Genomic DNA, 10,000 nt, shown 5'->3' with positions numbered 1-10,000 from the left:
CCCATGTTGTGCCTTAACCTAACCCATGTTGTGCCTTAACCTAACCCATGTTGTGCCTTAACCTAACCCACGTTGTGCCTTAACCTAACCCACGTTGTGCCTTAACCTAACCCACGTTGTGCCTTAACCTAACCCACGTTGTGCCTTAACGTAACCCACGTTGTGCCTTAACGTAACCCACGTTGTCCGCTAACGTAACCCACGTTGTCCGCTAACGTAACCCACGTTGTCCGCTAACGTAACCCACGTTGTCCGCTAACGTAACCCACGTTGTCCGCTAACGTAACCCACGTTGTCCGCTAACGTAACCCACGTTGTCCGCTAACGTAACCCACGTTGTCCGCTAACGTAACCCACGTTGTCCGCTAACGTAACCCACGTTGTCGCCTAAACCTGCTCTGTAATTGTTATACGACTCGTTCAATTAGTGTAGTGTTGCCCACCCGCAACCCTCGCAATATAGTTCGCTACTCGCACTGCCCGCTCCCCTGTGTATCGCTTCATGTTAAACACCTTGCAAGTCTTGCTGACTTTCCACATGCTCCTGCTGTACACTGTAATGTGGATGGCAGCAGGACGTACATGCCGCGCCCCCCCCCCCCCCCCACACCTCCCCACGTCCCCACCTTGCCCCCTGCCTTCGCAAGCTGGTTGGTGAGAAGTTTGCATGTTCAATGCCCTTCGCATGCGACGTACTCAGGCTACGTTGTGGTGCGGCCTGTGTCAACTGTCCGCTGATGTCGTACGCGTAAACCACAATCTGTACTGCACATTCGTCCTTATGTACTGAATGATACATCGTGGCACATGTGTGACCGTACAACGACTGCGCCCAAAAACGGCGGACCATACAGTGCAAATATTGTGCACGCAGCTACGTGTCGTCTCCCTATGACAGCTGGATTGCAGTGTGGTACGCCATAGAGACGTGTGGGAGGAACGGACGCCGTGGATGGCGATCAGCATGAGCTGTCTGTTGATGTATTCGGACCTAGTCGTCTCTCCTCACACACCGTGATAGCATGGTGCACCGCGTTCCATATCTGCGACATGCTACAGAGGCCGGTTGACAGTCGTTCGAGCAATGGACATCGCATACGTACGGGGGCCACCTTCCACGTATTGTCTAGGCGTGCACATTTTGTTGCGTGTATGTGGGCAGACGTAGTGTGGTGTGACACCTGACACAGGCATGCAATAATCGTGGAAGTTGCAAATGGCGATGGACGCATACGTTTTCTGGTGAAGTTACGCAAATGAACAAATGGTAACCCGTTGTGGTGCGGTTGTTCTCGCTAGGGGTGAATCGGTGATGGCGACGGTAGGTTGAGGTACTAACCGGTTGTTCCAGCGATACCCACCATGCCGACGAAACTGAACGGCATCTGGGTGTGAAGCGATACGCGGCGGTGGCTGGGTGGGACCGTCCCCGGCCGGTGAGGGGGCGCCTCCCGGCGTGCTGGCCGCGCGGTGCGTGGGCGCACGCGCTACAGCCGGCTGGTGGGGGCGGCCAGTGGCAGGCGCGCCGGCCGACGGACGCGGCAGGCGTCGCAGCTGCGCGCCGGCGCACCCTGCGCGCGGCGCCGTGCGGCCAAAGTAGGTCCTCGCGGGCCCGGTGCGAAGCGCGGTGGACATCTTCAGTGTGCTGGTCCGATTGAGGACTGTGTGCGTTGAGGATGCGCCGCCGCCCGGCGCTCGGCGCCGCGACGCCGTCTGCTGCTCGGTCGCCCCAGCGGTTCTCGCTGGTGGTTTGTATCGCAGCTGTGCGGATGTGTTGGCGCGTGCGCTGTGCTGGGAGAGTTCGCTTCGGCACCCAAGTGGGGCTTTTGTCCTTCTGTGGCGCTGGCGTTGGAGCTGCCGGTCACCGTAGGTGGCGCGTGTTGTCTGCCGCCGGCAATGCCACGACAGCACGCTCCCGGGTCTCTGTCGGCAGCGGCAAGCTCAGTTGGGAGCACGGGTGGTCGCACCGAAAGCGTCTACTCGCCTAACTCCGGGCGATTGCGCCTCTCTCGAACCCGACCAAGTACTTGGGACGGCGCTGCGCGCCGCCGGGACCTGAGAGGGTTTCGAGGTGTATTGTGCAGGGGAGCTCAGCCTCCTCCTGTTTGCAGAATGATTGAGCGGACGCTTGCGTGTTCGCGCGGGCCCCCGGGACACACTCCCGGGCGGCCGGCTGCTCAGCTCTAGTTGACGCAGCTCCCTGGTTGATCCTGCCAGTAGTCATATGCTTGTCTCAAAGATTAAGCCATGCATGTCTCAGTACAAGCCGCATTAAGGTGAAACCGCGAATGGCTCATTAAATCAGTTATGGTTCCTTAGATCGTACCCACGTTACTTGGATAACTGTGGTAATTCTAGAGCTAATACATGCAAACAGAGTCCCGACCAGAGATGGAAGGGACGCTTTTATTAGATCAAAACCAATCGGTCGGCTCGTCCGGTCCGTTTGCCTTGGTGACTCTGAATAACTTTGGGCTGATCGCACGGTCCTCGTACCGGCGACGCATCTTTCAAATGTCTGCCTTATCAACTGTCGATGGTAGGTTCTGCGCCTACCATGGTTGTAACGGGTAACGGGGAATCAGGGTTCGATTCCGGAGAGGGAGCCTGAGAAACGGCTACCACATCCAAGGAAGGCAGCAGGCGCGCAAATTACCCACTCCCGGCACGGGGAGGTAGTGACGAAAAATAACGATACGGGACTCATCCGAGGCCCCGTAATCGGAATGAGTACACTTTAAATCCTTTAACGAGTATCTATTGGAGGGCAAGTCTGGTGCCAGCAGCCGCGGTAATTCCAGCTCCAATAGCGTATATTAAAGTTGTTGCGGTTAAAAAGCTCGTAGTTGGATTTGTGTCCCACGCTGTTGGTTCACCGCCCGTCGGTGTTTAACTGGCATGTATCGTGGGACGTCCTGCCGGTGGGGCGAGCCGAAGGCGTGCGACCGCCTCGTGCGTGCTCGTGCGTCCCGAGGCGGACCCCGTTGAAATCCTACCAGGGTGCTCTTTATTGAGTGTCTCGGTGGGCCGGCACGTTTACTTTGAACAAATTAGAGTGCTTAAAGCAGGCAAGCCCGCCTGAATACTGTGTGCATGGAATAATGGAATAGGACCTCGGTTCTATTTTGTTGGTTTTCGGAACCCGAGGTAATGATTAATAGGGACAGGCGGGGGCATTCGTATTGCGACGTTAGAGGTGAAATTCTTGGATCGTCGCAAGACGAACAGAAGCGAAAGCATTTGCCAAGTATGTTTTCATTAATCAAGAACGAAAGTTAGAGGTTCGAAGGCGATCAGATACCGCCCTAGTTCTAACCATAAACGATGCCAGCCAGCGATCCGCCGCAGTTCCTCCGATGACTCGGCGGGCAGCCTCCGGGAAACCAAAGCTTTTGGGTTCCGGGGGAAGTATGGTTGCAAAGCTGAAACTTAAAGGAATTGACGGAAGGGCACCACCAGGAGTGGAGCCTGCGGCTTAATTTGACTCAACACGGGAAACCTCACCAGGCCCGGACACCGGAAGGATTGACAGATTGATAGCTCTTTCTTGATTCGGTGGGTGGTGGTGCATGGCCGTTCTTAGTTGGTGGAGCGATTTGTCTGGTTAATTCCGATAACGAACGAGACTCTAGCCTGCTAACTAGTCGCGTGACATCCTTCGTGCTGTCAGCGATTACTTTTCTTCTTAGAGGGACAGGCGGCTTCTAGCCGCACGAGATTGAGCAATAACAGGTCTGTGATGCCCTTAGATGTTCTGGGCCGCACGCGCGCTACACTGAAGGAATCAGCGTGTCTTCCTAGGCCGAAAGGTCGGGGTAACCCGCTGAACCTCCTTCGTGCTAGGGATTGGGGCTTGCAATTGTTCCCCATGAACGAGGAATTCCCAGTAAGCGCGAGTCATAAGCTCGCGTTGATTACGTCCCTGCCCTTTGTACACACCGCCCGTCGCTACTACCGATTGAATGATTTAGTGAGGTCTTCGGACTGGTACGCGGCATTGACTCTGTCGTTGCCGATGCTACCGGAAAGATGACCAAAGTTGATCATTTAGAGGAAGTAAAAGTCGTAACAAGGTTTCCGTAGGTGAACCTGCGGAAGGATCATTACCGACTAGACTGCATGTCTTTCGATGTGCGTGTCGTGTCGCGCAACACGCTACCTGTACGGCTCGCCGTAGCCGTGCGCCGCGTGCGGAACCACGCGTGCCTCTCAAAACTAGCGGCAATGTTGTGTGGTACGAGCGCTGAAGCGCTGGAGCGGCTGGCCTGCGGCACCTGGCGCCTGGCGCCGGTTTTGAATGACTTTCGCCCGAGTGCCTGTCCGCTCCGGTGTGGAGCCGTACGACGCCCGTCGGCCGTGAGGCCGTTGGACACAGAACGCTGGAACAGGGGCCGCCACACGCCTCACTCCCGCCTATGCGACCGTCTCGAAAGAGACGGCGGAAACCGAGAAAAGATCACCCAGGACGGTGGATCACTCGGCTCGTGGGTCGATGAAGAACGCAGCAAATTGCGCGTCGACATGTGAACTGCAGGACACATGAACATCGACGTTTCGAACGCACATTGCGGTCCATGGATTCCGTTCCCGGGCCACGTCTGGCTGAGGGTCGGCTACGTATACTGAAGCGCGCGGCGTTTGCCCCGCTTCGCAGACCTGGGAGTGTCGCGGCCGCCTGTGGGGCCGACCGCGTCTCCTCAAACGTGCGATGCGCGCCCGTCGCCTGGCGGTTCGCATACCGGTACTTTCTCGGTAGCGTGCACAGCCGGCTGGCGGTGTGGCGTGCGACACCTCGTACAACGACCTCAGAGCAGGCGAGACTACCCGCTGAATTTAAGCATATTACTAAGCGGAGGAAAAGAAACTAACAAGGATTCCCCCAGTAGCGGCGAGCGAACAGGGAAGAGTCCAGCACCGAACCCCGCAGGCTGCCGCCTGTCGTGGCATGTGGTGTTTGGGAGGGTCCACTACCCCGACGCCTCGCGCCGAGCCCAAGTCCAACTTGAATGAGGCCACGGCCCGTAGAGGGTGCCAGGCCCGTAGCGGCCGGTGCGAGCGTCGGCGGGACCTCTCCTTCGAGTCGGGTTGCTTGAGAGTGCAGCTCCAAGTGGGTGGTAAACTCCATCTGAGACTAAATATGACCACGAGACCGATAGCGAACAAGTACTGTGAGGGAAAGTTGAAAAGAACTTTGAAGAGAGAGTTCAAAAGTATGTGAAACCGTTCTGGGGTAAACGTGAGAAGTCCGAAAGGTCGAACGGGTGAGATTCACGCCCATCCGGCCACTGGCCTCCGCCCTCGGCAGATGGGGCCGGCCGCCCGCGCGGAGCAATCCGCGGCGGGGTCGTGTCCGGTTGCCTTTCCACTCGCCGCGGGGTGGGGCCGTTCCGGTGTGCGGTGGGCCGCACTTCTCCCCTAGTAGGACGTCGCGACCCGCTGGGTGCAGGCCTACGGCCCGGGTGCGCAGCCTGTCCTTCCGCGGGCCTCGGTTCGCGTCTGTTGGGCAGAGCCCCGGTGTCCTGGCTGGCTGCCCGGCGGTATATCTGGAGGAGTCGATTCGCCCCTTTGGGCGCTCGGGCTCCCGGCAAGCGCGCGCGGTTCTTCCCGGATGACGGACCTACCTGGCCCGGCCCCGGACCCGCGCCGCTGTTGGCTCGGGATGCTCTCGGGCGGAATAATCGCTCCCGTCAGCGGCGCTTCAGCTTTGGACAATTTCATGACCCGTCTTGAAACACGGACCAAGGAGTCTAACATGTGCGCGAGTCATTGGGCTGTACGAAACCTAAAGGCGTAATGAAAGTGAAGGTCTCGCCTTGCGCGGGCCGAGGGAGGATGGGGCTTCCCCGCCCTTCACGGGGCGGCGGCCTCCGCACTCCCGGGGCGTCTCGTCCTCATTGCGAGGTGAGGCGCACCTAGAGCGTACACGTTGGGACCCGAAAGATGGTGAACTATGCCTGGCCAGGACGAAGTCAGGGGAAACCCTGATGGAGGTCCGTAGCGATTCTGACGTGCAAATCGATCGTCGGAGCTGGGTATAGGGGCGAAAGACTAATCGAACCATCTAGTAGCTGGTTCCCTCCGAAGTTTCCCTCAGGATAGCTGGTGCTCGTACGAGTCTCATCCGGTAAAGCGAATGATTAGAGGCCTTGGGGCCGAAACGACCTCAACCTATTCTCAAACTTTAAATGGGTGAGATCTCCGGCTTGCTTGATATGCTGAAGCCGCGAGCAAACGACTCGGATCGGAGTGCCAAGTGGGCCACTTTTGGTAAGCAGAACTGGCGCTGTGGGATGAACCAAACGCCGAGTTAAGGCGCCCGAATCGACGCTCATGGGAAACCATGAAAGGCGTTGGTTGCTTAAGACAGCAGGACGGTGGCCATGGAAGTCGGAATCCGCTAAGGAGTGTGTAACAACTCACCTGCCGAAGCAACTAGCCCTGAAAATGGATGGCGCTGAAGCGTCGTGCCTATACTCGGCCGTCAGTCTGGCAGTCATGGCCGGTCCTTGCGGCCGGCCGCGAAGCCCTGACGAGTAGGAGGGTCGCGGCGGTGGGCGCAGAAGGGTCTGGGCGTGAGCCTGCCTGGAGCCGCCGTCGGTGCAGATCTTGGTGGTAGTAGCAAATACTCCAGCGAGGCCCTGGAGGGCTGACGCGGAGAAGGGTTTCGTGTGAACAGCCGTTGCACACGAGTCAGTCGATCCTAAGCCCTAGGAGAAATCCGATGTTGATGGGGGCCGTCATAGCATGATGCGCTTTGTGCTGGCCCCCGTTGGGCGAAAGGGAATCCGGTTCCTATTCCGGAACCCGGCAGCGGAACCGATACAAGTCGGGCCCCTCTTTTAGAGATGCTCGTCGGGGTAACCCAAAAGGACCCGGAGACGCCGTCGGGAGATCGGGGAAGAGTTTTCTTTTCTGCATGAGCGTTCGAGTTCCCTGGAATCCTCTAGCAGGGAGATAGGGTTTGGAACGCGAAGAGCACCGCAGTTGCGGCGGTGTCCCGATCTTCCCCTCGGACCTTGAAAATCCGGGAGAGGGCCACGTGGAGGTGTCGCGCCGGTTCGTACCCATATCCGCAGCAGGTCTCCAAGGTGAAGAGCCTCTAGTCGATAGAATAATGTAGGTAAGGGAAGTCGGCAAATTGGATCCGTAACTTCGGGATAAGGATTGGCTCTGAGGATCGGGGCGTGTCGGGCTTGGTCGGGAAGTGGGTCAGCGCTAACGTGCCGGGCCTGGGCGAGGTGAGTGCCGTAGGGGTGCCGGTAAGTGCGGGCGTTTAGCGCGGGCGTGGTCTGCTCTCGCCGTTGGTCGGCCTCGTGCTGGCCGGCGGTGCAGGATGCGCGCGCCTGCGCGGCGTTCGCGCCCCGGTGCTTCAACCTGCGTGCAGGATCCGAGCTCGGTCCCGTGCCTTGGCCTCCCACGGATCTTCCTTGCTGCGAGGCCGCGTCCGCCTTAGCGTGCTCCTCCGGGGGCGCGCGGGTGCGCGGATTCTCTTCGGCCGCCATTCAACGATCAACTCAGAACTGGCACGGACTGGGGGAATCCGACTGTCTAATTAAAACAAAGCATTGCGATGGCCCTAGCGGGTGTTGACGCAATGTGATTTCTGCCCAGTGCTCTGAATGTCAACGTGAAGAAATTCAAGCAAGCGCGGGTAAACGGCGGGAGTAACTATGACTCTCAAAGCCCACCTGATGCGTAATATATGGACCCTCTCGATTCACCCCTCAGCATCCTTGTGATGTCGGGTGGATGATGGTTCAATTAGCCTCTCGGTGGGAAATCCTAGCTCTGGCCTTCAAGTGGCGGGAGTCGTGAGGGTGCTGTGGAAGGTTTCGCGTAGGTGTACCTTTCCAGTATCCCGACCGACAGAGCAGGGTGCTTTTTCGGGCTTGGGGGTTACCTCCCCCCCTGCCTTTGTTACAGCTGGTGCAACTAACAGAAGCAAACGTGGTACCAGGCCTCCCGCTGGAGCGCCTGTGCCAGCTGATGAGCCAGCCAACCAGCCAACCGGTGCGGGTCGAGCGCTGCTCCCCGCCATCTGCCCTGACTGTATGCGGTCCTTCTCCACCAAGACCGGACTTGGTGTCCATCGGCGTCGCGCCCATCCGATTGCTGCTAATGCTGAGATCAAGACCGAGAGGAAGAAGGCCAGGTGGTCCCAGGAAGAGCTCCTGCGTTTGGCCCATGCAGAAGCGACTCTTGCCACCCAGGGTTGCAGATTTTTAAACCAGGAACTTGCAAAGGCCTTCCCCGAGCGTACGCTGGAATCAATTAAGTGTCAGCGTAAAGCGCAGCCCTACAAAGACATGGTGGCGAATTTTGTCACCGAGCTCACTAGCGTGGATCGCGGCCTTCAGGGTCCTCCTAGCGAGCCTGCAGTCAGTCATTCTTTGCCACAGTCTCCACCTCGAGGGGAAGATGTTGACCTAGCCATCTGGTCATTTGTAGTAGAACTTCCCCAATCAGACCGCCGATTCCGCTCGCTTGATGATCTCGTGGCTCTGGGTCCCACCACTAGCCGTGAAACAATCCAGGCTATGTTGCTGTCTGTTCTTGATGAAGTAGGCAGCAGGGAGCCAGCCGTCCACCAAGCTGCAAGTATGCGGACCCAACAGCCCCCAGAGCGGAAGCGTGCACGCAGGAGATGGGAGTATGCGGTGGTCCAGCGTGCTTTCAAGAAGAACGGAGCACGCTGTATCAACGGACTTCTCGATGGCACACTCTTGCATCAGCCACCATCCATCCCAGGGCTGATTGAGTTTTGGACAGACCTCTTCTCTCCACCACGTGTCAGGTCTCGACCTCCGCGTGGGGAGGGTCTGTCCGATGAGCTGCTGCCATTCTCGAAGAGGGTGCCCTTCCGTGACCTCTGGGCTCCCATTTCTGCAGAAGAAGCCACCGCTGCTCTCCCGCCTCGCAATTCTGCTGCAGGTCCTGACGGCCTCACGCCGACACAACTGCGTCGCCTTCCCCGGGAGGTTCTCCTCAAGATCCTTAATTTCCTCCTCCTTTCCCGTTCCCTTCCTTCTCGACTCCTTCAGGCCAGAACAACCCTGCTGCCCAAGAAGACCGCCGCAGCATCCCCTGCTGACTTTCGTCCGATCACAGTGTGCTCGGTGCTGACCAGAGCCTTTCACAAGGTTCTGGTTGGCCGCCTGATGCGCTACTGTGTGTTGGACGGTCGCCAGCGGGCTTTCATCCCTCAGGATGGGATGCTTCACAACACCTTTCTTCTAGATCTGGCGATGACCCAGGCGTGCCGAGCTGCCGGCTCGCTGTACTTGGCATCTCTGGATGTGTCAAAGGCCTTCGACTCGCTTGCCCATGGTGCCCTTGGCCCGGTGCTAAGGGCCCACGGTTTGCCGGTCGAGTTTGTTGACTACATCCAGGGATGCTATGAGGCGGGATCGACGGTTATCCGCGCGGATGGGAAGTCGTCAGATCTAGTGCGGCCTTCGAGGGGTGTTCGGCAGGGTGACCCGCTGTCTCCTATCCTCTTCAACATGTCCATTGACATTCTCTTGTCTCGCCTGCCTGCTCATATTGGTGCACGCATTCTTGGACGGCGGATAAATGCGGCTGCATTCGCCGATGACCTCCTGCTGTTTGCCGAGACTCGTGATGGATTGCAGGAACTTCTCACCATCGCCACGTCGGCCCTGGGGGATCTCGGGCTCGAGGTCAACCCACGGAAGTGTTTTTCTCTCGCCCTTGTCTCATCAGGCCGGGAGAAGAAAACCAAGGTCGACGAGACTGTCATCTTTCGTGCTGGGGGGAACAACATCCCAGCACTGGCGATGGGAGATACTTTCAAGTATCTAGGCCTGCAATTTTCCACGTGCGGACGCAGTCTTTTTCATCCCCGGCGGGAGGTCGAGAAGCAGATGAACATCATCAAGCGTGCACCACTCAAACCTCAGCAGCGGCTTTTTGCCCTTCGTTCTGTTATCCTCCCGGGTATTTTCCATGGTCTCGCCCTGGGGAGGACTCGTCTTGGGGC

General features: G+C 58.1%; 2 non-coding genes and 1 pseudogene across 2 annotated transcripts; all 3 read left to right on the top strand.

Annotated features, from left to right (window-relative positions):
* The first annotated feature begins 2,197 nt into the window (after nucleotides 1-2,197).
* Nucleotides 2,198-4,106, top strand: LOC124772967. The gene has a single exon (XR_007014417.1). It is a non-coding gene; the product is annotated as a small subunit ribosomal RNA (ribosomal RNA).
* Nucleotides 4,107-4,457: 351 nt separating this feature from the next.
* Nucleotides 4,458-4,612, top strand: LOC124772723. The gene has a single exon (XR_007014188.1). It is a non-coding gene; the product is annotated as a 5.8S ribosomal RNA (ribosomal RNA).
* Nucleotides 4,613-4,800: 188 nt separating this feature from the next.
* LOC124772547 overlaps nucleotides 4,801-10,000 on the top strand; it is a 7,747-nt pseudogene continuing 2,547 nt past the window's right edge.

The sequence above is a fragment of the Schistocerca piceifrons genome, unplaced genomic scaffold (genome assembly GCF_021461385.2).
Source record: "Schistocerca piceifrons isolate TAMUIC-IGC-003096 unplaced genomic scaffold, iqSchPice1.1 HiC_scaffold_943, whole genome shotgun sequence".
Classification (NCBI taxonomy): domain Eukaryota; kingdom Metazoa; phylum Arthropoda; class Insecta; order Orthoptera; family Acrididae; genus Schistocerca; species Schistocerca piceifrons.
The sequence above is the reverse complement of the archived record's forward strand: the minus strand, read 5'-3'. Positions and strand labels throughout refer to the sequence as shown.